The following is a 26,013-nucleotide window of genomic DNA, read 5'->3' as shown; positions in this document are numbered from 1 at the left end:
TTCTTGGGTGCTAATTTGGTTTCTTGGTTTAGCAAGAAACAAAATTCAGTTGCCTTGTCCACAGCTGAGGCTGAGTACATAGCAGCTGGAAGCTGTTGTGCCCAAGTTCTTTGGATTAAGCAACAACTTGAAGACTTCGGTATCAAAATGGATAATATACCAATTAAGTGTGATAATACAAGTGCAATTAATTTAACAAAAAATTCTGTTCAACACTCTAAGTCAAAGCATATAGAGATTAGGCATCATTTTATTAGGGATCATGTGCTGAAAAATGATGTGATGATTGAATATGTATGCATTGAAAATCAATTGGCCGATATCTTTACAAAGCCCCTTTGTAAAGATAGATTCAACTTCTTAAGGAATGCTTTGAGCTTGTATGATCCTAGTAAATGAATTGAACTTGTATTGCATTGCTTTGCTACTCAAACTAGTAATCCACCTCAAAGTAAACATAAGTGAAAACATGAATTCATCTAAGCTAAATGACGAACTGTTTGACTTTTCGGAGGATGGTTACCCTCCCTTGGACTCTTCATGGAGATATTTTCAGAGCCTATTTCATAGGTATTCGAAATTTGGTCAAACATTCCTCATTTCAATATTAATAATTCAAAAATCATTATCAAATTATTATAGGATGTATTATTAAGGGAGAGGATCACAAACAAATTCACTCTGAGTTTATCAAAAGAGATCATGTTGATTAGGGTGATTAAACAAAAATTGGGAAAAGATAGAGTTCAGTCTGAAATTTTTTCAGTGCCGGAGACGTCTCTGGCAAATCGCAGAGACGTCCCCCCCAGGCGAGACGTCTCGTCTTAGTCGCGGAGACGTCTCGGGGACCGAACTAAGTTTTTTTTTAATAAGTGAAACAGCTCGAGCCGACCCGAGCTATCTTCTCTCATTCCCGACCAAAACCAAAAACCCTAGCCTCCGCTTGTTCTCCATCACAAACCCTAGCCTCCTTCTCCACATTTCCTTAGGATTTCCACTCAATGGCACCCAAAAGAGCTAGGACGACCCGTGGAAGGCGACCTAGGGCAGCGGCCGACGGTGAGGAACGGAGGGAAGAACCTTCCGCGCCGTCTCCTCCGGTTGCTCCGCCAACCACAACCATCTCCTATGCAAATCGCACAGTCACGACCGGTAGGTATATAGATTTTTCATTTTTAGATAATGAGGGGTTCTCTATTGGAGAGAGACTCCGAGCCCAAGGGTGGGAGCACCTTTGTACCCTTAATACCTCGACCTACCTCGGCCTAGTTAGAGAACTTTTTAGCAATATGGCCTTAAGGGACCTAGGGTACACTGCATATGTCCGGGGGACATTAGTAGAAGTCAATGAAGATGTCCTATCCACTGTCTTGCAAATCCCTAAGGACGGTGAGGCTCCAACCTCACATCCCCAAAGGGAGTCAGCCCTAAATTTACTTTTAGGACGAGAGGACTGCGGCCCTCTTGATGTTGTCAACTCCCAAGACCTAAACGCCGAAATGAGATTACTTTTAAGTATTGTCAACCGGGTCTTGTTTCCCAAAACCGGTCGCTTCGATTTTGTTTCGGAGCGAGATTTAGTTATAATGCACCATATCCTACTAGGGATTCCTCTAAACCTCCCTAGACTCATGCTAAACTACATTGCCCTATGTCATAGGTATTCTAGGTTTAGTTTACCCTATGGCATGATCTTTACCTTAGTTTTCAAACACTTTAAGGTTCACATTCCCGAAAATGAACCTGCAAAGCCCTTGAGAAACACCGACTACTATAATGAGGGCACAATGAGAAGAATAGAGTTTCATAAGATAGATGGATCTTGGGTCAAGGTTCCAAAAAGAAAAGCACAAACCCTAGAGCCTGAGATCCCACATCACGAGTCTGACCATCACTCTCCTCCACCTAGCCACATGGATATCCCTGATATACCCTCCAGCTCAGCTGGACCTTCCACATCCATGCCACCACCTCCTCCAGTCAGTGGGCCTTCCTTCCTATCAGAGGATCAGATGCGCACCTTAGCATCTGTCATTTGCCAGCAGATGAGGGAGGAGATGAGATCCATGATCTCCACTGAGTTGGCCCCCATCAGAGCTTCACATGAAGGGCTTCTACAAGAGCTGAAGGAAGTTAGAGCTCAAATTGAAGCTACAACGCAAGAAATGATTGGTGTGGGTGCCACCCAAACCTGCAGGTCAATTGAGCTCAAGGACAGCTTGAAGACCATTTCCAAGAGTCTCAAAGAATTGACAAGCCCAGGAGGCAATGTGGGCACTTTAGTTGCCCAACTTAGAGGGAGGATTGAAATGGCAACTGAAGAATTTGAAGCACTTGTGGCAGCCTTCCACAAGTCATAGGGAGATCAATTTAAGACCCTAATGGATTCAATCAATACTTTTATAGATGCAGCTTGTAGGGTTTATGAGCAACGTCGCCGATAAGGGACGTTTTGTAAACATCTAGGGATCTTCTTTTTGTAAACCCTAGGCTATTTTGAAACACTTTTTGTATTAGAAATCAATACTTGTAATGATTTCTTCTTTTGACTATGTACTGACTTCAAAGGTTTACAATGACATATGAATGACATACAATTTCTTTTGAAACCCTGTGTACATTTCTAACTTTGTGTATGTGATTGTGTATGTGATTTTGTGATGTGCCATAAAAATCTTATCACATACCTTGAGTGTTCAAATTTGATACAAAGAAACAATGCATATAAAACAGAGGGAGCACATCTTGTGATAACTATACTAAACAAAAAGATGAGTCTCAAATGAATTCCAAAACAAAGGGGGAGTGATATGAATGACTGAATTCATTAATAGAAATGACTTGGACAGGAGGAGCACAACTTGAATATTCTTGAGTGGTTCATGGAAATATGCTGAATCTTACTAGGAAGTATGCTTTAAGCACCTACAGATAATTTGTCCCCTTCATTGTTGATGACAAAAAGGGGGAGTAGAACCATAGAACCAATATGGATAAGGGGAGTAGAACCAATATGGATACATTGGAATGCAAAATACAAAATTCATGCTTAAAAGTTGAATTAGAAGAGATAAAATTGAAGGATATTGGCTTTAAGATAATTGCCCTTCTGGAAAAGAAAGAGGGAGTCAAAAAGAACTTAGCTTTCAATTATCTTTAGCATCAATATTTCATTTCACATTGTATCTAGTTCTAATCAAAACATTATACCTGTACATCTGAGCAAATACTGTGTATATGTTTAAATTTCGAATTTTGCATATACTCAGTGTTTTGTCATCATCAAAAAGGGAGAGATTGTTGACCCCCTAATGGATTTTGATGAATACAAAACACTAGAGTATAATTCCATTTATCTTAACAATTTAATTGAAAAATTCATGTGTTTTATTAAGAATATTGTTAAGAAATGTCTAGGCAAGTTCCCATAATTTTTATAAATTTATTGAAGAATTTTTTGAGATGAAAGAAAAAGTTCAGGGACAGCCGAGACGTCTCCTGATAGTCTCAGAGACGTCTCTGGCACAAACAGGAAGAACTGGCACGTCTGGAGACGTCCCCGGCACCTGCCGAGTCGTCCCCGCGATAGCGGAGTCGACTCTCTCAGTGGCGGCAGAAAGGCAGTTTTCAAGAGATATGCGCGAGACGTCCCCACCATACGCGGAGTCGTCCCCGCAAGTAAAAAGCAGATCTCCGGAGTCGTCCCCTAGATAGCGGAGACGGCTCTCTCAGGGTTTTCCAGAGAATGATTTTTTTGGTGATAAGGCAGCGGAGACGTCCCCTGAAAGAGCGGAGTCGACTCTCTCAGGAAATTCCAGAAGACATGTTTTTCGGAGTTATAACGGCGGAGTCGTCCCCGAAGCAGCGGAGTCGTCCCCATGCAAAAAGCGCAGACAAGCCGAGACGTCCCCGTAAAGTGCAGAGACGACTCTCTCAGAAAAACAAAAAAACAAGGATTAAAACCATTCATCATCGGAGTCGCCCCCGTAAAGCGCCGAGTCGACCCCAAACAACGTCAAAAGTAAAATCTTGTAGCCGAGACGTCTCGCGTTGAAGCGGAGACGTCTCCGGAGCACCTGGGACGCGACTGACAACTTTTTTAGGTTTGGTTTGAATTTCAAATCTCCTTTACTTTATCTCTAACGGCTATATTTGCTTTTTGGGCTATAAAAGGGAGCTCTTAAGTGCTTCTCTACAACTCTTCACCAACCCAAAGCAAAATCATTCAAGAGAGAAGAAAGAAAAAGAGGTTCAAGGAAGTTAGTGCATTCAAGTGAAGAAATCAAGTGCTTTCAAGCTTCTCAAGTGATTTCAAGCTCAACTACTCTCTTCCGCTCGTGCATTCAAAGCTCACACTCAAACCTACGCGATCCACATCGGAAGAATCACCATTTCCCACGCTTCCAACGGCAAAAGGATTCTTCCGGGTTCTATTGTTTATCATTGTCATATTTGCTTATTTAGAGCTTTCCAATTGTTTGTAAAACTCTTCTAACATTGTGCTTGTTCCAGTCAAGGACTTGGAACAAGGAAAAGGCGTCCCAAGCCTAGGTTAAATTGGGGGTTTTAGGGTTTGTTGTGAGCCCGGTGTAAAACAACGAGTTGGGTAGTGAACTCGCAAAACTACCGTACTGTAATCGTGGATTATAGTGGAAAATTCCCAAAGGTGCTTTGGGGAGTGGATGTAGGAGCAGTGGAGGCTCCGAACCACTATAAAAGCCTGTGTTTGCGATTGGTTATCTTCATAGCTTTATTCTTGCTTTAGCTCTTATATTTATGTGTTTTACTTTTAAATAGTCAAAAAGTTTTTAAGACACCCAATTCACCCCCCTCTTGGGTGACCATCTCTGGGCAACACCCCGCATGCAGCATCGATCATCTGACGGTTTCGTTCAGTCAATCCGTCATAGAAACATTGCACTAGCTGCCACTTAGGTATTTAATGATGAGGGCATTTACGGATTAGGTCCCGAAATCTGTCCCAGGTTTCATGAAATTCTTCTCCCTCAGTTTGGAAGAAGCTTGTGATGGCACGTCTAAACTGGTTCATTCTTCCTATGGAAAAGTATTTTTTAAGAAATTCTTGTTGCATTTGATCCCTGGAACGAATCGAATCGGTTTCTAAAGAATTCAGCCATTGCTTGGCTCTGTCTTTAAGGGAGAAGGGAAATAATCTAAGTTTCAGAGCATCATCAGTGAAGTTCTGAATCTTGACAGTGGTGCAAATCTCAAGGAATTCATCTAGGTGTTTATATGGGTCTTCGTTGGTGAGCCCATAAAAAGATGGGAGCATTTGGATCACACTAGACTTTATTTCATATTGTACAGCTGCTACTTCAGGTAATCGAATGCAAGATGGGGAAGTGTAAATAGTGGGAGTAAAGTACTCCCTCAGGAGTTTGGGTTGTTCTTCAGCCATCTTAAGAGGTGGGGATGATCCTAATGTTTTAATCTTAGCTCGAATGTTCGTAAGGGTTCGTTCTATTTCAGGGTCAAAAGGTAATAGGTTTCGTACTCTAGAACGACTACCTTGCATACACTAGTACTTGATCAGTCAAGCATGCAATAAAAGATAAACACATCAATCCTTGTATTTGTCCTAAAATCACGAGACAACTCCTAACTGGTTTGAAGAGGGCACCTAAGCCTCCAATCCGGTCTAATGAACCGAGTTGACCAGGTAAACTCCCAGGTAAGTGGAGGGGTCATGATGCATTCGCAAAGGTCCCACTTAAAACCCACTTGCCTCGAACAGATGAACTATCTTCTTTATAGGGACAAAGCTTGCCTAGACATCAACTAAGCCACAGAGCGAAATTGGTGCAACTTTCGGTGATCTTCGTCCTATTAAGCTCGAATGTCCCTAGGAGCCAATGTCTAATTGATTTTAATTAAAATGACACTATGTGAGATTGAGTTCACCTAAGTTGGGCAAGAGTCCGGTGATGAAATCCGGCTCTTATCTTATTAGGGTGATTGCCCTTACTATGTGCGGATTAATTTGTGTATGTGTATCAAGCATGCATTCACAATTTTGCTGAAATTAAAATCAAACAATCACCACAAAATTTCAAGCTAATAATTAATTTAAATAAGAAAGGTTTAGAGGTTACTAAAGAGAATTTTCCCAGCAATTTAAAATTTTTTAAGCAAACCTCTAAAGCATTCCTTTTTGATAGCCCAGATCTCTTCTTCGATTCCTGATCAAATAAGACCAAAAGAAAAATTTAAAAAAAATAGTAGAAGATAAAAAGAAAATAAAAAAAGTAACAATAATAGAAAATAATTTTTTTATTTTATTTTAGATATATATATATCTTTTGAAAGTTTTTTTAATTAATTAAATTTTTTTTTAATGATAGGAAAAATAACTATGCTAGCAATCCCCGGCAACGGCGCCAAAAATTGATCGGTTATTTCAATTTCAAAAATAAACCACGCAATAGCATGTATCCCGTAGGATAGTGATTACGGGTGTCGGTCCACAGGGATTGGAGACAAGTTATTTTTTCCTAATTGAATAGTTACTTCAAAGGGTATAAGCTAGAGTAAATGATAAAAACTAAGAATTAATATGGATGTAATAGTATGAATTATCTATGGAAGAAGGTGTTTTAGGGCTAGATTCCACCGATAGATTTATATCCATGACGCTTTCAATGATTGAGTTGTATGTAAGACTTGATTGCTTCCGACTACAAGCCAAAGCAATCATTAAAAATTATGATTAATTCGTAGCATGAATCATCTAAGTCTAGCACAAACCATCTACTCTAACGATAAGCATGACCTGTCTAACCTAGCATGATGCATCTGATCATTAAATCATTAAACATGAAATCGATGTCACATGAATATCTCCTCCAAACCACAGGTGTTGGATTCGATGAAATAGATCAATCTATATAAAATATTTTATGCAAGATAAATGATTCACATAAATTGGATAAATCATAAGATCGATTGATAAATTCTTCATCATGCAACAATCTTACGATACAAACTCAAATCAATAAGAACAAAACGGATACTCCTCTATGGCTTCATCAAACCCCTAAACCGAGGTTTAGCTGCTCATGATGCTCGGCGACTTTGATCGGCTTGCTGAGATGCTCCACGCCATCCGTCTCAAGTCCTTCCTTCTTTTTCTTTTTTTTTTTTCTCTAACTCATCTGCTCACAGCATCCCTCTTTTTTTTCTTATTCTTCTCGGCACCATAACAGAGCATGCTCTATTCCTTGGTTCTTCTCACCGTCCTCCCCCCCCTTCTCTTTGCCGATGGCTTCTTCATATAGACCCTCTCACCGGTGATGGATTCCCTGGGAGTATGCTGGTAAGGATGCGAATCCCGGATGCTCATCCGATGGGAGCTGGCTGCGGGATTAATGTGGAGTGAAAGAAGAAGGATTCGCCAATTCCATGGGATCGCGGATGGTTGGAATGGCTCAAATCCGGCAGAGGGAGACGGCTAGATGCTTGATTTCATGGGATGCTGGAAGCGTTGATCATGGAGGAGTGATTTCCGGCTGCTGAGAGGTGGAACGGGCGGCGGATGGCACGCGGTTGATGCGGCTGGGAGGATCGCTCCGAATGGCTACTGTGCGGAGGCGGAGATGCAGGCTGATGAAGAGGCGGAGGATCTGGTCGCCAGCTGCACCGCATGGAGGATTGGAGCGTCGGCTGTGACGCGTGGCTGGAACGGGCAGGGGGCGCTCTGTGAGGCTGGATCACGGGAAGGATAGATAACGGGAGGAAGGAGATAAACAGTGAAACATTTTTAATATTTTTTTTATTTATTATTATATTATTCTCACTGTTCATATGAACAGTGTTTTTACGGGACACTGTTCATATGAACAGTGAATAAGTGATTCTCCCCAAAATTATTTTTATTTATTTTATTATATTCATTATTTCCCTTTTTTTGTTTTAAATTTATAAATTTTATATGAAGGCGGGTAAGGAATTGGTTGGGAATTGACTTTGGGTTTGAGGTGGGTCATGATGGTTGACTTGTCCTTGAGCCCATTGTTATTTAAATTTAATTCTTGCTAAGCTGCTTCAGATCGAACTCGACCAGACAAGACTAAAAACAGGACCGTGACCTAATAAAAAGGGTTAATCAAACCTCTACCCCATACAAAATTAATTATAACTTTCGATCGAATCAGGACCAAAACCCATTTAATTATAACCTTAGCTTGACTACAATTCTATCAGGTTACCAAACCGGATCAACACAATCTCCTCCTTATATGTTTTTCTGTAATTTTCATGAAAGATTGCAATCAAGAGAGACACAAGTTCAAAATCTGGTTTAAGAAAAGAATTATTTACCTCTTACCATAATTTAAATTTAATTCAATGTTTATTCAATTTCATGGTAAAATATGTATTTATCAGTTTAAAAACATTGATAAGTGCTATGAAAATATAACTAAATTATAAATTATTAAGCACTTATCACTGTGCCACTGCTGCTGTCGCCCACGACTTCATGGAAGGCTGATCTCCTCTCTAGGGCTGGATGCAGCCCTAACAAAGGGACACGGATTTTATATTTTATTTTATATTCTTGGGGTTGTATGAACTTATTGTTTTTAATGGATATCTTCTTTTGAATCATATTTAACTTTTGTGATTTTAAGTATGATGTTCGTACAACTATTCTTCATGATCACTAAGTAAATATAAGATAGTCCATGCTTAGGGAAGATGCAGTGTCCAGCCACATTAGTTTAGGGTAGACATTTCATACCAACCGAAGATGGATGTTCCTAAATTACTTTTGTGAGATTTTTATTTAAATGCTTATTAGGCTTGTAGCCAATTTGCATGTTAATCCAAGAACGAATTACAATACAAATGACCCTTATTCCTATGTTAGTGGTGAATTCCTTGCCCTAGATTTTTCTAAACTGATATCATTCTAATTGCATTTCTTATTAAAATTGCTTAGTTTAATAGTCTTCACAAATTTCCTTTTTTAAATATTTTTAAAGAAAAACAACTGTACCCCAATCCCTGTGGATCGATACCCGTAATCACTATCCTACCAGATACGTGCTATTGCGTGGTCTTTAAAGTTGACTATCAGGGTCTAACTCAAACTGATGTCAATCTCTGGTGCAACGTGAGCTAGTGGCTCTGATGGCTCCATCATCTGAATGAAGGGCTTTAATGTCTCCATTAATAAGCACATGCATCCAAGAGTGAAATGCAATCCCTATAACTCCCCAATCCAAGGTCTAAAAGTCTCATCTGGAAGACACATTGTCCGGTCTATAAGATAAGAGGCTTTAGCAGAACGTAGCTATCACCCATCATCCACAAGAGGCTTTTTTGATTTGAACTGATCTGATCTGATCACCATGTGCATCATCCACAAGCTCGAAAAGTAAAATAAAATAGAAAAAAAAAAGAACAAACTGATCTACACCACAGGTCCCAAATCTATCCCTTTTTTTGGTACAACGACTGCTCATCCTACTCTAGTGTCGGAGTAGCTAGCTGAGTGAAGAGCTATAATCTGACACAAATACGAGGGGGGCCCCTGATATGGCCAACATATCTCTCCGGAGTGCTGTGCAGCATAGGAAGCGGTCCAGTCTACAGCCTTGTTCGCCTTCTGATACATGTGCACTGCCTGAAAGACATTACAGTCTCTCAACATCAGACGGATGTCGCAAAGCGGGGGACTCCCATCCCCCCTCCATCCCTTCTCCTATATCCAGTCAATCACTATAGCCGAGTCTCCCTAAAAAATGATGCACTCAGCTTCCAGCCTCTATCTCACATAGGAGATGCCCTCCCAGGCTGCCCTAAGATACAAGAGAATCAAGTTTCTACCACCTCAAAGGCTATAAATACAAAGGAACTACCTCAGATTGAAGTGAGCTCAACAACCCCAAGATCAAAATCATTGAAGAGCCCCAAAAATAGAGCATAGTAGTGAGCAATCAAGTGTGATCCTTCAAGCCATTCATTGCAATCATTCAGGATCAACCTCTTCTATTCTGAAAGTTGGTGAAGCATCCATGCAGTTATTCAAAGCTGTCAACATCATCTATTGCTCATCTCATTGAGTTTGTATTTATTTTTCTGAGTAATAGCTTGTGTGCTTAAACTCTTACACTTGTAAAGGTTTTTTCAAATCTAAATAGGAAGTTATTGAATTAGGGAAATTCAACAAGAAAAAAAGTTTAGGTTGGTGAGCCTTAGAAAAAACAAACTGGGTTTGTTTGTGAGCCCTAGAAATGAATGGGGTAAGGTTGTAAAACAACCACACTATAATCAGTAAGATTATAGTGAAATTTCCAAGAGAGCTTGAGGAGTGGACTTAGGTGCAGTTGGCACCGAACCACTATATTTTTATGAGTTTGTAATGCTTTATTAGCTTACTTGCCTATTCATTCAGTTGCAATTCTAGTTAAAATTGTTTAGCTAGTTTTAACTTGCTTCATCTTCATCTAGCTAACTTTGATTAGAATTGTACTCTTGATTGTATTAAATTAGCTCCTCTATTTAGATTATCTCTCTGCTATACTTAAATTTATAAGCTAAATTCTCTGCTACATGTTCTGATAAGTTAAAGGTTTTAACTTATCATTGTTTTTGTGATGCTTCATTTTATTGTTTGATTTTCTCGTCTATTTATTTAGTCAAATATCTGATTGAATTACTTACTTTCCCACATCCTTTAGTAGCAAGTATATTCTAATTATTTAGCAAAGTTTCACTTGACAAATCTACATCAAGATTCATTGTATTGAATTGCATGCTCGGGCAAACTTAGACTAATCTTTTATTGAGCTTATTTATTTGCTGCCTAATAGTTTTAATCTTGATTAGATTAGAATTCATCTGTTTAAGTTCCACTGTGCATCTATATAACTTAGCTTAATTAACTCAAAAGTTTAAAAGTAATTAAAAGTTTTAAAAGTCTAATTCACCCTCCCCCTCTTGGGCTGCCACCTCGCTAACAAATTAGTTCTCAATTTCATATTTTAGTTCTAAAATCATATGGTATCAAAATTCAAATATCATTCAAAAATTAATTTCTTTCAAATTATCAAATTTAACTCAATAGCCAAGAACTATGACTACATATTTCTTGTGGCAGAGTCATAGCATTGACTAATCATCTTGCGGTGAGCTGCATATCAACTTAGAGCAAAGTCCTTCAGACCGTTGGTCTGTTGGCGGTATGTCACTAATCATTTTGGACACAATCTTCACGATAAGTGCCAACATATTAACCCCCATTGGCGGAGTCCTCAACAAAGCCCGACTGTGAGTCTAATCTATTTCGACTCAAATCTCTTTTTCTCAAAACATGTTTAGTATCTCAAATCGAAACTTGCGATATCGAAATTAATCAAATATAATCCATTTCAAAACCAATGCATTTAATTAGAATCTTACAATATTCTAGGAATAGGCATATAATACCATGCATCAAATTCGTAAATCAAAGATAATTTGATTCCAAAAATTTTTATAATTTGCCAATAAATCTAGAAAAAGGTTATATTACTTACTCAAACACGATCTAACTAACAGATCCAATAAATCTCGAAAATTCTTTTGAGATCATAGTATTTAAAAATTATATTTTCAATCAAAATTTATCATGATCATTCTAAGAATAGGATCCTAGTTCTAATACCCTCACAGGGCTGACCAGGCGGGAGTGCCCGACACCCCAGTTAATCTGATCAAAATGAAATTCATTGAATCATACTCGGGCTAGGACAGATATGGTTTAACAAAGATCGGGGCGATCAAATCTAACAGTATTTGGTGGGTCAGTATGTGGCTGATGCACCATCCGACAATCCTAGATCAGGACCTTTCACCCGGGTCAATTCAAAATTATTGTAAAGATAGCGAGAGTAGAGAAAGAAAGTCTAGATAGAGATAGAAAGTTTAGTAGAGAGAGAAAGTCAGTCTGAGTTCAAGTAGGGGTTTGGATTTGGCTGTCAATAGCAGAGGTCAACCTCGATCAGTCAACATGTCTGGCCATGAATCAAGAGAGAAAAATTTGTAGAGAGAGAAAGCATGGAGAAGAGAGAGAAAGAAGAGAGAAAGAGAGAATAAAGTCTCTCTTAGCCAAGGAAGGAAGAAGAAAGGAGAGAAAAAGGATGGCGGTGGGTGATGCCTGGGGTCAGGGACCCACGACCACCCACTGTGGATGGCGGCCGACAATAACCAGCGGTTGGCAGTGACAAAAAGCCTCCCTAAATAGGGGTTCGGCCTCTTAACCCATGGAATAGAGGCATCGCAATAGCAGAAACTCCGGCCATGGGTTCCAACTGCTATGAGAAATTGGAAGAAGGCTCGGGCGACAAGCGCCGGCGGCGGAGGCAGCCAAAATTGGAAGAGACAAGGCTGATTTTCGAAAATAGAAAAAGTAGAGCATCCCCTTTTTGCCCAAAATTCGGCGATCACTGGCCGGCATCGAGACTCCAAAGAACCCAGAAGAAAGAGAGAGAGGGTGTCTCGAGAGGGACCAGGTCTTTACCTGGTTTCTGACAGCATTTGGACGCAGCAGCAGTGCGACTTGGACTGACGTCTCTGCAGCTCTCTATGTGGTGATTGAGCTTCGAGGAAGTATTCAAAGAAATTCTAGGTGAAGAGCTCCGATTGGGGGTAGCTTTTTAGTGGGTTAGGATGGGGAGGAGCTCTTATAGAGCTCGGCAGACTGTAGGTGAGGACTTTCGAGGGTGGATAGCAAGGGCCCCGACCTGGCAGACAGATGGAGCTTAGATCTGGCGGTTGCGTATTCACCCTCGGTTGCCTTATTTATTTGGAAGGTGGCCTCGAGGTGCCTATTGACCGGAGGTGTGCTGGCAAGCAGAGGATTGAGGATTTCTCCCATCTGTGGGGCTTGCCCAGCGATGGAGGAGACCATTCGCCATGCCCTCTTCTGCTATCTGCGGGCGATCCAGGTTTGGCGGTGTGCGAGAATTGTCCTAGATGTTGGGGGGGTAGGTCCCCGATGGAGGCTTTTCTTCTGCAGTTGCAGGCGTTTGTGAGGAGACCTGACACGGTAGAATGCGGGGTCTGATGCGCCTATTTGGCCTACCATACTTAGCTGGATAGGAATGCCCAGATCTTCGATAACAGGTGGCTACATCCGAGGGTGGTGGCGGCCAAAGCCTTGCTTCATGCATCAGAGTTCATCAGTAGTGCACTATTCTATTTTCCTGAGATGGCTAGGGACATCTGGGTCCCATATCCAACCGAGTCAACGACCAGGTTTGTTTATGTTTCCTGGAACCCCTTGCTTTCTCAAGATGAATTTTGATGGTAGTGCTGCTGAGTGAGGCGAGAGGGGGGTGTGGGCTTTATCATCAAAAATCACCACTTCAAGTTTGTGGCAGTTGGCGGTCGATGGATCTTCGACACTTTTATCATTGGAGCGGAGCTGCGGACGATGTGGGAGGGGCTCTCCTTCGCGAGGCGCATGCTTGGTGTGGAATACATTCATTTGGAGGGTGACTCGGCTACGGTGATCAAGGAGATTTGCAGGTGACTCTCTAAGTCGGATGGACAGTCCTTGCTGTATGACATACGGCGGATGGCACGGGACTGTGGCTCCAGGGCCATACATGTGTATCGGAAGGCCAACATAGTTGCTGACTGGGTGGTCTCCTACGCAGCGCAACACTCAGGAGATTTTCTTTGGCTGAACTAGGCGGGTGCGCCTTACTTGTTTAGCCAACTACTTTTTTCTGATTTTCTTGGTTGTACTCATGTACATTTGGTGTAAGAAGCCGGTGTACCAAAAAAAAAAATTTATTCAAAATAAATAATAATTATAATATAAAAGTAGGTTCAAATAAAATATTACCTCGTACCAAGACTACTATGTTTGGCGAATTTCTATTATGATAAGGATGAAACTCAGTAATTGCTTATAAATTGAGATTTAAAAGCTTTGAGTGTCTTTCATTTAATATTTAGGACTTGATAGGGTATTCATTATTTTAGTAGTTAAGCTTTCGCAATTTAATAATTTCTATCACATTTTGAACCATTACTATCTTGATTTCCCATGGTTGGGAGGGTTATATTCCATCAAGAGTCTTCTATCGATGAAGTGTTCTATGGAGGATTTTTCTTCCATCACTTCCAAGTTTTAAAGGACTTAGTTTCTGAGAACTCGTGAGTATCAAAGAAATGCTCTTGAGCATCAGTATGTCTTGCAAAGTAACCAAGAAATCAACTTCATGGTCCTTTTGTTATCTTCATCCACCTTTAGGGCCAATTGGAGGGAAGGCAGGCATTGTTAAAGTTTTAGCTGGTGGGTAAGGAGGGGATAGGTTATCCAACTCATGGAAAGGAAGATTAATAGATTAGGAGGATGGAGAGGGGAGTGTTGATGCAGCCTAGAACTAACAAGGATTAGGATTTGGTTGCGAGAGGTTAGGTTAGTGTGCGAATGCAAAAGTGTTTGTCCAATTTGGATCCGAAAGTGATTGGGTCAAGGACGCTCATGAGTGAATGACAAGCTAGGATATGAACCATAGGGAGAATCATTGAGGGACCACAACAAGCCCTCAATCTACCCTGCATAGGAATGGAAGTTCTCTGGTAATGTAGAGAATAAAAAGTATTTTTTTTGAATTTTGACAATAATTTTTTGGAAGCAAGAAAAGAATAATTCAACTAGAAAGCTAATCTAGAAGTAGAAAGGAAAAATAAGAAAACTAAATTAGGATAACTAGTTAGACTTTCATCAATTGATCTCTTCTAACAAGTTGAGATGGATCATCTAAGATTAATTCTTTAGGGTAACCATGAGCATACCTCCAAGCTTTTGTAAGCCCATGATCAACAATTACCTCTTGGTTTGTTGATGTGTCTCCAATTTATTTCGGTTCATTTTCTTGTAATGTCATGCCATTCATCTTTTCCTCAAGTATCCCTGTATCATCATCAAGAGCTACTCTCTTGCTAGAAGAGACATCATTAGTATCATCAAAAACAACATGTATAGACTCTTCAATAACAAGGGTTCTTTTGTTGAAGACTCTATAAGCTTTACTTGATGTAGAATATCCCAAAAAGATACCTTCATCAGATTTGGAATGAAATTTGCCTAAGTTATCTTTGTCATTATTATGAATGAAACACCTACACCCAAAAACATGAAAGTAGTTTACTTTGGACTTTCTATCTCTCCAAAGTTCGTAAGGTGTTTTCTTTATAATTGGTCTTAATAGAACTCTATTTAATATATGACATGATGTGTTAATGGCTTCTCCCCAAAAATACTTTGGGAGGTTACTTTCACACAACATAGTCCTAGATATTTTCTCTAGGATTCTATTCTTTCTTTCTACCACTCCATTTTATTGTGGTGTCCTAGGTGCAGAGAAATTATAAGTTATTCCCTTTTTACTACAAAATTCATCAAATAGATGATTTTCAAATTCTGTTCCATGATCACTCCTAATAGCTATAACTGAAGCATTTCTTGAGTTAGTTACTTTCTTATGAAATTTCTTAAATACTGAAAATACTTCATCTTTATGAGCTAAAAACATGACCCATGTGTATCTAGAAAAATCATCTACAATGACAAGGCCATACTTATTTCCACCAAGGCTTGTGGTTCTAGTTGGTCCAAAAAGATCCATGTGGAGTAGTTCAAGGGGACTAGTAGTAGAGACATAATTTATGGATTTAAAGAAACTTCTAGATTGTTTGCCATATTGACATGCTTCACAAATTTTATTTTTCTCAAATTTTAGCTTTGGCAAACCAATCACAGAATCTCTTTTAACTAAGAAAAATCTATACTTGCATGACCTAATTTACGGTGCCATAACCAACTTGCATCATTAACTTTAGAATCGCTAGCTACTAGGCAACGGCTATTATTGGCGAGATCTTCAAGATCTATTACATAAACATTGCCACATCTTATTCCTTTGAATACTAAACTATTGTCAATTGAGTTCGTTATGATGCATAGAGATGGCTTAAACAGAACATCAAAACCTCTATCACATAATTGACTAACGCTAAGTAAGTTATGCTTAAGACCATCTACAAATCGTACATTATCAACGAAGGTTGAAGAGGTGATTTGTACTTTACCTATGCCAACGATGTGACCTTGGTTATCGTCTCCAAAAGTCACAGCACCTCCCTTTTTAGGCTTTAGGGTGAAGAATTGCTCCTTGTCACCCGTCATGTGTCTTGAGCAGCCACTATCCAAGTACTAATAGTTTTTGTCGACCTTGGCTGCAAGACACTCCTACACAAGAAAATCATACAATTTTAGGTACCCAAGTTTTCTTGGGTCCTTCAAGATTAGCTATGTTGGTTCCTTTTGGAATCCAAACCTTTTTAATTTTTCTTTTAGCTTCTATTTTCCTATGGTCACACACATTAGCTTTATGTCCTACTTTTCCACAGTAAAAACAAGTTATATTTTTAGTTTTACTTTTTCCAGCTTTTACAAAAAAGTTTTTAAGAAACTTTTGCTTATTCTTAGGCTTATACCCTAAACCAGCTCTATTAAACATAGCTCGTTGACTATTAAGAATCATCTCCAATTTTTTAGAACTATATGTAAACTTTTCTACAATAGGTTTGTATTTTTAAAGTTCTTTTGTTAACTTTAGTTTTTCTATTTTTAGTAAGTTTAAGTCTTTTGTAAGATTATCTTTTATAGTTTGGTTACTGTTTTTAAGTTCTGAAACTTTCTTAGTTAGTCTTTCGTTATCTTTAATTAAGATATTAGTTTTTTGAGTTAGCAATTGGTTGCTTGTTTTAAGTTCTAAGTTTTTTTTGATGATAGAGTCCTTGTCCTTAATTAATTTATCGTACTTATGAGTGTAAGATTGATTAGTTAGTTTCAATTCTTTATTTTTAAGGTTTATTGTCTTATATTCATCCATTAGTTTATTAAAAGCATCATATAATTCATCAAAGGTAAAATCTAAATGTGTTTCAGATATTACCTCATTATCATTTGCCATGAAGCAAAAATTTGCTTTTTTCTCTTGTTCCTCATCCGATGATGATGATGATTGATCGGAGTCTATCAAGGTGGAGACAAGAGCTTTCTTCTTCTTGTATTTGCTGCCCATCTTCAGCAAGGGACAGTCGATTCTGAAATGTCCCGACTTCTTGCATTCATAGCAACTGATTCCCTCACTTTTTCTTTCCTTACCTTTGTCCTTGTTGTAGGAACTTGAGGAACCTCTCCTCTGATGAAAGAACTTCTTCCGGTTGATGAATTTTCTGAACTTTCGCACGAGAAAAGCCTCATCTTCATCTCCCTCATTGTCTTCTTCTTCACTACTGCTACTGCAAGTGGGATCCTTGTTAGAAGAAGTAGCTTAAGGACAATTACCTTTTTCTTATAGGAGGACTCTTCTTCACTGTGTTGCTTCATTGTGAGCTCATGTGTCATCAAGGATCCAAGGAGCTCCTCGAGTGTCAGCTTGTTCAAGTCTTTGGCTTCTTGGATCGCCGTTACCTTGGCTTCCCATGAACTTGGTAAAGATCTAAGAACTTTTCTGACAAGGTCACTATTAGTATAACTTTTACCAAGGCTTTTTAGGCCATTGACAATATCAGTAAATCTAGTAAACATGCAAGTGATAGTTTCATTAGATTCCATTTTAAATAGTTCATACTTATGAACTAGCATGTTTATTTTGGATTCCTTAACTTGATTCGTGCCCTCGTGGGTCACTTCAAGTCTGTCTCATATCTCTTTTGCAGAATTGCAAGTAGAGATTCTATTGAATTCATTATGGTCTAAGGCACAATAAAGTACATTCATTGCTTTGGCATTTAGTTGTGCCTTCCTTCTATCATTGTCATCCCAATCTTTTTCAAGCTTGGGTATAGTAATGTTATCTACATAAATAGAAGGAATGTATGGTCCATTAACTATGATGCTCCAAACATTATAGTCTTGGGCTTGGATAAATATCCTCATCCTAGCCTTCCAATAGGTGTAGTTGGTTCCATTGAAGAATGGAGACCTATTGGTGGATTGCCCCTCACTAAGAGAAGATCCAAAAGGGGTTGTCATTTTGATCTTTTACTCTTTTAATATAAGAGCTCCGGCTCTGATACCAGTTGTTGCCCAAGAAGACAACCCAAGAGGGAGGGTGAATTGGGTTTGGATTAATTCTCGACCAATTAAAAACTATGATTAGTAATTAACTAAATCTAATGCAAGCAAATTAGTAAAGTTACTAGATGAAGTGAATGAAGAGAGAGAGAGAGGACAGCACCCAATACAAATACAAACCAGTTTATAGTGGTTCGGAGCTAACCCTTGCTCCTACGTCCACTCCCCAAGCTTCACTTGGGAGTTCACTATAATCCCTTAGATTACAGCCGGTTGTTTTACAAGTTCACAACCCAACTTGTTGTTTTCGCGAGATCACAATGAACTCGGTCGGTTTTCACAAGCTCACCGACTAGAACCAGCCGATTATTTTCCCGGGATCACAATCGAACCCTTACGCCGTTGGTTTTAGCTTTGGCTCACCAACAAACCTTACACCCCTTGATTCAATTCCCTGATTGAATCAAGTAAGAAAACAGTTTGGAAAAAGATACAAGGAAAGCTTCTTAACAAGCAAATATGAATCAATATGAATAGAGTAAAGTTAGAAGCCCTCAAACAGATTTTAGAAGAGGAACAAAAGGGCTTCTCGACTCTGAGTCTCCTCTTTGAGTGCACTAAAGATTTGATGTCAGAGGAAGAGGCTTGAATGCGAAGGGAAGACTTCTAGGAATGTATTGAATGCGTTTCTTCCTTCTTTTTCTTGTCTTTTCTCTCTATAGACTCTTTGTAGTTGGAAAACAGTTAATGCACAGATGGAGTAACTCTCTTGATGTCTACTACTGTTCACTCTAATTATTTAAGCAGTCCCCCTTGAAAAATAGCCATTAGACACTGATTTGTGGCCGTTCTGCACAGTCTGCACCTCCTGACAATGTATCCGTTGGGGTCGGAGTCGACTCGCTCGATCTGGAGTCGACTCGGCTGTTGCTGGAGTCGACTCATGCTTTACTGGAGACGACTCGCCCACTGTTCAGGATTTGAATTAAAGTGTTGTCTCGTCCTGGAGTCGACTCGGACCATACCTGGAGTCGACTCGCCAATATCCGGAGATGATTCGGCACTTTTGGAGACGGCTCGTTCTTAGGATTCCAGAGATCTATTTTTCTGCATTTCTCTCTCGAGTCGACTCGGATCATCTTGGAGACGACTCGGCTCTCAGTGCCCGAAAACTGATCCTCTGTCTTTCGAGTTGAACTGCCTCGGAGTCGACTCGCACTTTGTTGGGGTCGACTCGGCTGACTTGGGGTCGACTCTCGTATTCTCGGAGTTGACTCGTTCACAGAGTCACTTTGTTTGGTTTTCTGCCTTTCAGTCTGCTTTCCTCTGAGAGTCGACTCTTGCATGTTTAGGAGTCGACTCACCAAACGTTGGAGTCGACTCGCCAACGTTGGAGTCGACTCGAATCCTTCTAGAGTCGACTCGATAAAAGGATCTAGAAAACACTTCTCTGTCTTTCTGTCTGTTACTCCTTGGAATTGACTCGAAACTGTCGGGAGTCGACTCGGCAAGCATTGGAGTCGACTCGAAATCGTCGGAGTCAACTCGGTGATAGGGTCTGAAATTCATCTTTCTCTCCTTCTGTCTGTTCTCAGTCGGAGTCAACTCGTAATGTACCGGAGTCGACTCGAGCTTGTGTCAGAACCTCTGAAACACTTGGAGTCGACTCGTAATCTTCCGGAGTCGACTCGAGCTTCAGACTTTGGCTTAATTGAGTTCAACACTTAGCCAAATAACTTTGAACAAAAAGCTCGATGCTCTTAAAGATAAATTCACATATATTTGTCTGAAATACTAGATTGAATTCATTAGTACAACATGAAATATACTCAAATGCTTTGAGCTCATCAAAATCAAATAGGGGTATAGTCAATCATTCCACATTCCCAGCATCCCGGATGACCCGTGATTCCATTTCAAGTGACTCCGTGGCTATAAGAGGAGAAGGAGGAAGAGGAAGAAGGGAGAGCTCGGTGCTGGGTGGAGGCCAAGAAACAGAGGAGGGAGGAGAGGTCCCCCGAGGTTATCATACCTCTATTGGGACTCCTCACGGAGTAATCTCCAGAGCTTATTCAACAGGCATTCGGAGATTGACTGACGCATAAGAATTGTGTTTAGTTTACATTCAAGTTATTTATATATAAAAATCTAAATAAAAAAATAATAATAATAAAAAAGTTAAAAAAATAGTAAATATATATAAAAAAAATTGCTTGCTCATTTAATCAGTACAACCTAATGACATTGCATAAACTTTAAAAAATCATTGATTATTTGCTGCATTTAGTATTAAGCATTTGCATAAAATAATTTAAGGGCAAAACCCATTAAAAAGATAAGGTCGGAAAGTCATTACCTGTCCTTAGCCCAAAAATCACCACCTTGCATACTTATCCTAAGCCAAATTAAATTAAAATCAAATTAGACGTTGGCCTTAGGATTTTCGAGCTCAATTAGGCTCTTGGAAAGAAGCGGCTGAAAGCCACTCCAGTGAGGATTTAGTAATTGGTGGTGTCTAGAAAAGTTTTACAATAGTGAGAACTGTTACGGATATTGTGGTATCGGTGTATCCCTTCTGGTACCACCACACACCTTGGGACTTTTTTGGTCACTGGTTACTTGATCGCTTAACTGGTAAGCTCAAGCTTAATCTGAAAGGGAGATTAGGAGCTGTCTAATCTAGGAGAGAATTTCAGAAACTTTTTAACCTGATAAATCTCTGTGCAACTAGATTAAAAGCTACTAAACCTCACTTAATTCTAGGACTAATAGAGTCAAATTGTTGTGTGGTGTTGGTTGTGGTCATCTGTGTCTAGCCCTTCTCTTCTTTTAGGATTTCGTTCATTGTAGGAGTCAAATCTAATGAAGTGTTGATAATGTATGCATGGTAGAAGGTCATTAAGGGATAAGTTAACCCCATTTGATCCTGAGATTGACAGAACTTCTTATCACAACTTGCGAACTGTAAACCAACTGTCAATCTCTACAATGGGTGAGCACATTAGAACATTGAATGAGTTGTTCGCACCCGCATCTGCTAGTCCCCCTACTTGCATAGTATTACCAATTAATAATGCAAACCCAATTCGAGATTCGGGCTGCAACAATAAACATGTTACCCAAGTTTCATGGGTTCGAGAGTGAACAATCCTACATTCATCTAAACAAATTTTTGACAATCTGTCAAACGTTTAGAAATCAAAACTTAGATGAAGAGGGTATTAAATTAAGGTTGTTTCCCATGACTTTAGAGGATCGTGCTGCTGCATGGCTATATTCCCTTGCTTCAAATTCCATCACATCATGGGAACAACTATTGTGGAGTGATTGATTAAAACCCCATTTGATTTTGATGAGCTCAAAGCATTTGAGTATATCTTTTAATTACTAATGAATTCAATTGAGTGTTTCAGTGAAAATCCTGTCTAAGTGTCCCAAGACTTGGTTCATAATTGTTGGATAAGTTAAGGAGTCTGTTTGAACCAATGTCTGAGACTCGAGTCGACTCCCGAGTATCACGAGTCGACTCCAAGCGTATCAAGTTCACTGGCACGAGCTCGAGTCGACTCCAGATGAGTACGAGTCGACTCCGACTGAGAACAGACAGAAGAACAGAAAGGATCAACTCAGAACCTGTCAGCGAGTCGACTCCAATGTTCACCAAGTCGACTCCAGGGAAGTAAGAGTCGACTCCAAGCAGTCACAGGCAGAAAAGTCAGAGAGCAGTTTTCGGATCTGAGATTCGAGTCGACTCCAGTGGAACGCGAGTCGACTCCGATGGTTGACAGGTCGACTCCAAAGAAAGCAAGAGTCGACTCTCAGCGGTACACAAAGAAAGTCAGAGACCATTTTATGGACTCTGAGATTCGAGTCGACTCCCGCAATACGCGAGTCGACTCCAAGACACCGCGACCCCAAGACAGACAGAAAACCAAGTTACTGCCTCTGAGATTCGAGTCGACTCCCAGACAGCTCGAGTCGACTCCAAGACAGCTTCACGTCAAAAGGCAGAAGACCAGTCGACTCCAAGACAGCTTCACGTCAAAAGGCAGAAGACCATCTTTCGGAAACTGAGAGCCGAGTCGACTCCAAGGAAGTTTGAGTCGACTCCAAGACTGGACGAGCCAAAAGACAGAGGATCGGAAGTTCGGGCTCTGAGATTCGAGTCGACTTCCAGGACAGTCGAGTCGACTCGAGTGGACAAAATTCAAAATTGGATCCACGGACTTCAGTGGATGAGCCGACTCCAAAATTGTCAAGTCAGCTCCAGAAGTTGACGAGTCGACTCCAGGTCAAGACGAGTCGACTCCCAGTCGTGAAGGCAACTTTAATTCAAATTTGGAACAGTTGCCGAGTCGACTCCGGAAAAGCTTGAGTCGACTCCCGCTACAGCCGAGTCGACTCCTGATCGCGCGAGTCGACTCCAACCCACCAACGGTCATATTGTCAGGCTGCGCAGAGTGTTCAGAACGGGCAGAAAAAGCACTCTAACGGCTAGTTTCCGTGGGGGTTGGCTTAAATAGCCACAGAGGACTGTAGCAAGAAAGAGAACAACTATTTCACTCCAACTAATCAAGCATTCAAGCTCTGTAACGTGCTCTTCAACGAAAAAGAGGAAGATCTGCATTTACTGCTTCCAACTACATCTTCCCAGCAATTAAAGCCTCCTTCTCCTGCATTCAAGTCGACTACTCTTTCAAGAGGAGACCAGAAGTTTAAGAAGCCATTCCTCATCTCCAATCTAAAAGCGTTTGAGGCTTCTTAACTTCATTTATTGTTCATATTGTTTTCATCTGCTTTTTGAGAAGCTCATTTTCTGTTTTCTTTCTACAACTTGTATTTACTTGGTTCAATCGGGGATTGAATCAAGGGGATTGAGGTTGGTTGGTGAGCTGAGTTAAAACCAGCGTGTGTAAGGGTTCGATTGTGATCCCGGAAAAACAATCGGGGGTGGTTCTAGTCGGTGAGCCTGGGAAAACCGACCGAGTTCGTTGTGAGCTCGTAAAACAACAAGTTTGGTTGTGAGCTTGGAAAACAACCGGCTGTAATCCAAGGGGATTATAGTGAATTCCCAAGTGAGACTTGGGGAGTGGACGTAGGAGCAAGGGTTAGCTCCGAACCACTATAAAACTTGTGTTTGTGATTGATTGTCTCTCCTTCTTCTCATTTCATATTACTCACAGCACATAGTAATTAATTAAATAACTTGCAATAGTTTTTAATTAATCATCCATAACGTTTTAAATTATCTAAATTATTTTAAAACCCAATTCACCCCCCCTCTTGGGTTGTCTATCTGGGCAACAACTATCTAGGAAGTTCATGGCTAAATTCTATCCCATGGTAAAGACTGAAAAAATTAAAGATGCCATAAGAACTTTTAGAGAAAATCTGAGGAGGAATTTTTCCAACTTTGGGAAAGATTCCATGATCTTTTGGTCAAGTGCCCGCACCATGGGCTTGATAAGGCCGATCTGGTCCACTTCTTTTATAAAGGACTAACTCCGGCACATAGAAACATGATTGAGTCCATGCATAAGGGTAGGTTCATGAACCAAACCCCAGATCAAGCCTATTAATTTCTTGTTGACTTAGCTGAAAATGCCCAAAATTGGAGTAGCTATGGTGAGGAAGTAAATAGAGATGAGTTCGGATCTAGAAAACCAGACAATTATGAAATGAAAGCAGACCCAGAACTCAAAAATGTCATGTCCAATCTGGTGACTGGAATGAACAACTTAAGCAAAAAATTTGATGTTTTCACTATTTCCACTAGCTCGAGTTCATATAAAGAGTTAAATCCCATCATGAAAGTGGATCACGAGTCACATAGTTTATGTATCTTGTGTAACAGTTCTGAGCATCTAGTGGAGTGTTGTCCTAGTTTACCCAACATTAAGGCTGAGCAGGCAAATGCTCTAAACTCATATAGTGCCTTCAAAAAGCCCACTCCCAATTCATTCAGCCCAGTCTACCACCCTAATAATAGGTTCCACCCAAATTTCTCATACAAGCAAAATGAACCTATTCAGCATCAAGGTGGTCCACCAGGTTTTCAGAAGAATTTTCCCAGGATAGGTCCATCACAAATAAACCAATCATTGGCTCCACCTATTCTTACTTATAGTGCCCCTATCCCTCAGCAAACTACATCATTGGAAGCCATGATGGCTAACATGATGAAGCAGCAACAAGACTTCATCCAACAGCAACAACAGACCAACATGGCTCAAACCCAGACTAACCAATTCCATGCGCAAGCGATTGCAAAACTTGAGGTTAGTCTGAGCCAAATAGCTAACTCTCTAGGGGATAGGAAGAGAGGTGAATTACCCAGTCAGCTAGTGCCTAACCCTAGTAGGCAACAGAATCAAGGGCCAAGAGGCCAGTTTCAGATTGATTCGAATGCAAACTCAACACATGAAGTTCAAGCAATTACCACCTTACGGTCTGGCAAGCAAGTGGACAACAAAGTCCAACTTCCTGTGCAAAAAAAAGAAGAAAAGCATGAACCAAACCCCACCCAGAAAAAGGCATAAGAACAGGGAACACAAGGAATAGAGGAGAAACCAATAGAGACGTACACACCCAAGGCTCCCTTTCCTAGTAGACTACAAGACTCAAAAAAAAAATCTCAGTACGATGAAATCATGGAAGTCTTTAAAAATGTCCAAATAAATTTACCCTTTCTAGATGCCATCAGACAGATCCCCTCCTATACAAAATTCTTAAAAGACCTAACCACGGTGAAAAGAAAAACCAGTATTCCTAGGCAAGCTGTGATGGCGGCACAAGCCTCATCTCTTATTCAACAATAGATTGCCCCAAAATACAAGGACCCTGGTTGCTCCACTATTGAAATTAAAATAGGAAAAACCATCATTCGGAGAGCCCTATTAGACTTAGGAGCAAGTGTAAACCTATTACCCTATTCTGTCTACACCGAACTAGGTTTGGGAGAATTAAAACCCACAAACATTACTTTGTCATTAGCTGATAGGACTGTGAAGTATCCTAAGGGAATTGTAGAGGATGTAATTGTAAAGGTAAATGAGTTTTACTACCCAAGAAGCCAAGGACTTGAACAAGTTACCACTAGAGGAGCTTCTTGGATCCCTAATGATGCACGAGCTAACCATGAAGCAACACAACGAGGAAGAGTCCTCCCATAAGAAAAAGGTAATAGCTCTAAAATCTACTTCATCTAACAAGGACTTATCTTGCAGTAGCAGCAGTGACGAAGAAGAGGATGAGGAAGATGATGGTGAGGCTCTTCTTATGCGCAAGTTCAAGAGATTCATCAACCACAAGAAGTCCTATCATCAAAGGAGAGGCCCCTCAAATTTCTACCGCAAGGACAAAGGCAAGGAAAGGGAAAAACGAGGGGATTGGGTGTTACGAGTGCAAGAAGCCGGGTCACATAAGAGCTGAATGCCCTTTACTGAAAAAGGGGAGCAAGTACAAAAAGAAGAAGGCTCTTGTCACGACTCTATCCGACTCTGACTCATCATCCTCTTCATCGGATGAGGAACAAGAGGAAAAGGCCAATCTCTGCTTCATGGCCAATGAAAGTGAGGTAACATCCGAATCACCTTTAGATTTTACTTTTGATGAGCTTTATGATGCTTTTAATGAATTAATGATAGAATATAAGGCAATAAATCTGAAGAATAAAGAACTAAAAATAGCTAATCAATCATACATACTTAAGTACGATAAATTAGTTAAGGATAAGGACTTAATCACCAAAGAAAATATGGAACTTAAGACAAGCAATAAACTTTTAACTCAAAAGACTAATACCTTAACTAAAGAAAATGAAAGGCTAAATAAAGAAACATTAGAACCCAAAAACCATAAACAAATCCTAAACAAGGATCTCACAAAAGAACTTAATGATCTAAAAG

At 40.1% G+C, this 26,013-nt stretch overlaps 1 non-coding gene across 1 annotated transcript; it reads left to right on the top strand.

The window, feature by feature from the left end:
• Positions 1-4,937: 4,937 nt before the first annotated feature.
• Positions 4,938-5,043, top strand: LOC120107045. The gene has a single exon (XR_005509011.1). It is a non-coding gene; the product is annotated as a small nucleolar RNA R71 (small nucleolar RNA).
• Positions 5,044-26,013: the final 20,970 nt, after the last annotated feature.

This window comes from Phoenix dactylifera, unplaced genomic scaffold (genome assembly GCF_009389715.1).
Source record: "Phoenix dactylifera cultivar Barhee BC4 unplaced genomic scaffold, palm_55x_up_171113_PBpolish2nd_filt_p 000741F, whole genome shotgun sequence".
NCBI classification, from domain to species: domain Eukaryota; kingdom Viridiplantae; phylum Streptophyta; class Magnoliopsida; order Arecales; family Arecaceae; genus Phoenix; species Phoenix dactylifera.
The sequence above is the reverse complement of the archived record's forward strand: the minus strand, read 5'-3'. Positions and strand labels throughout refer to the sequence as shown.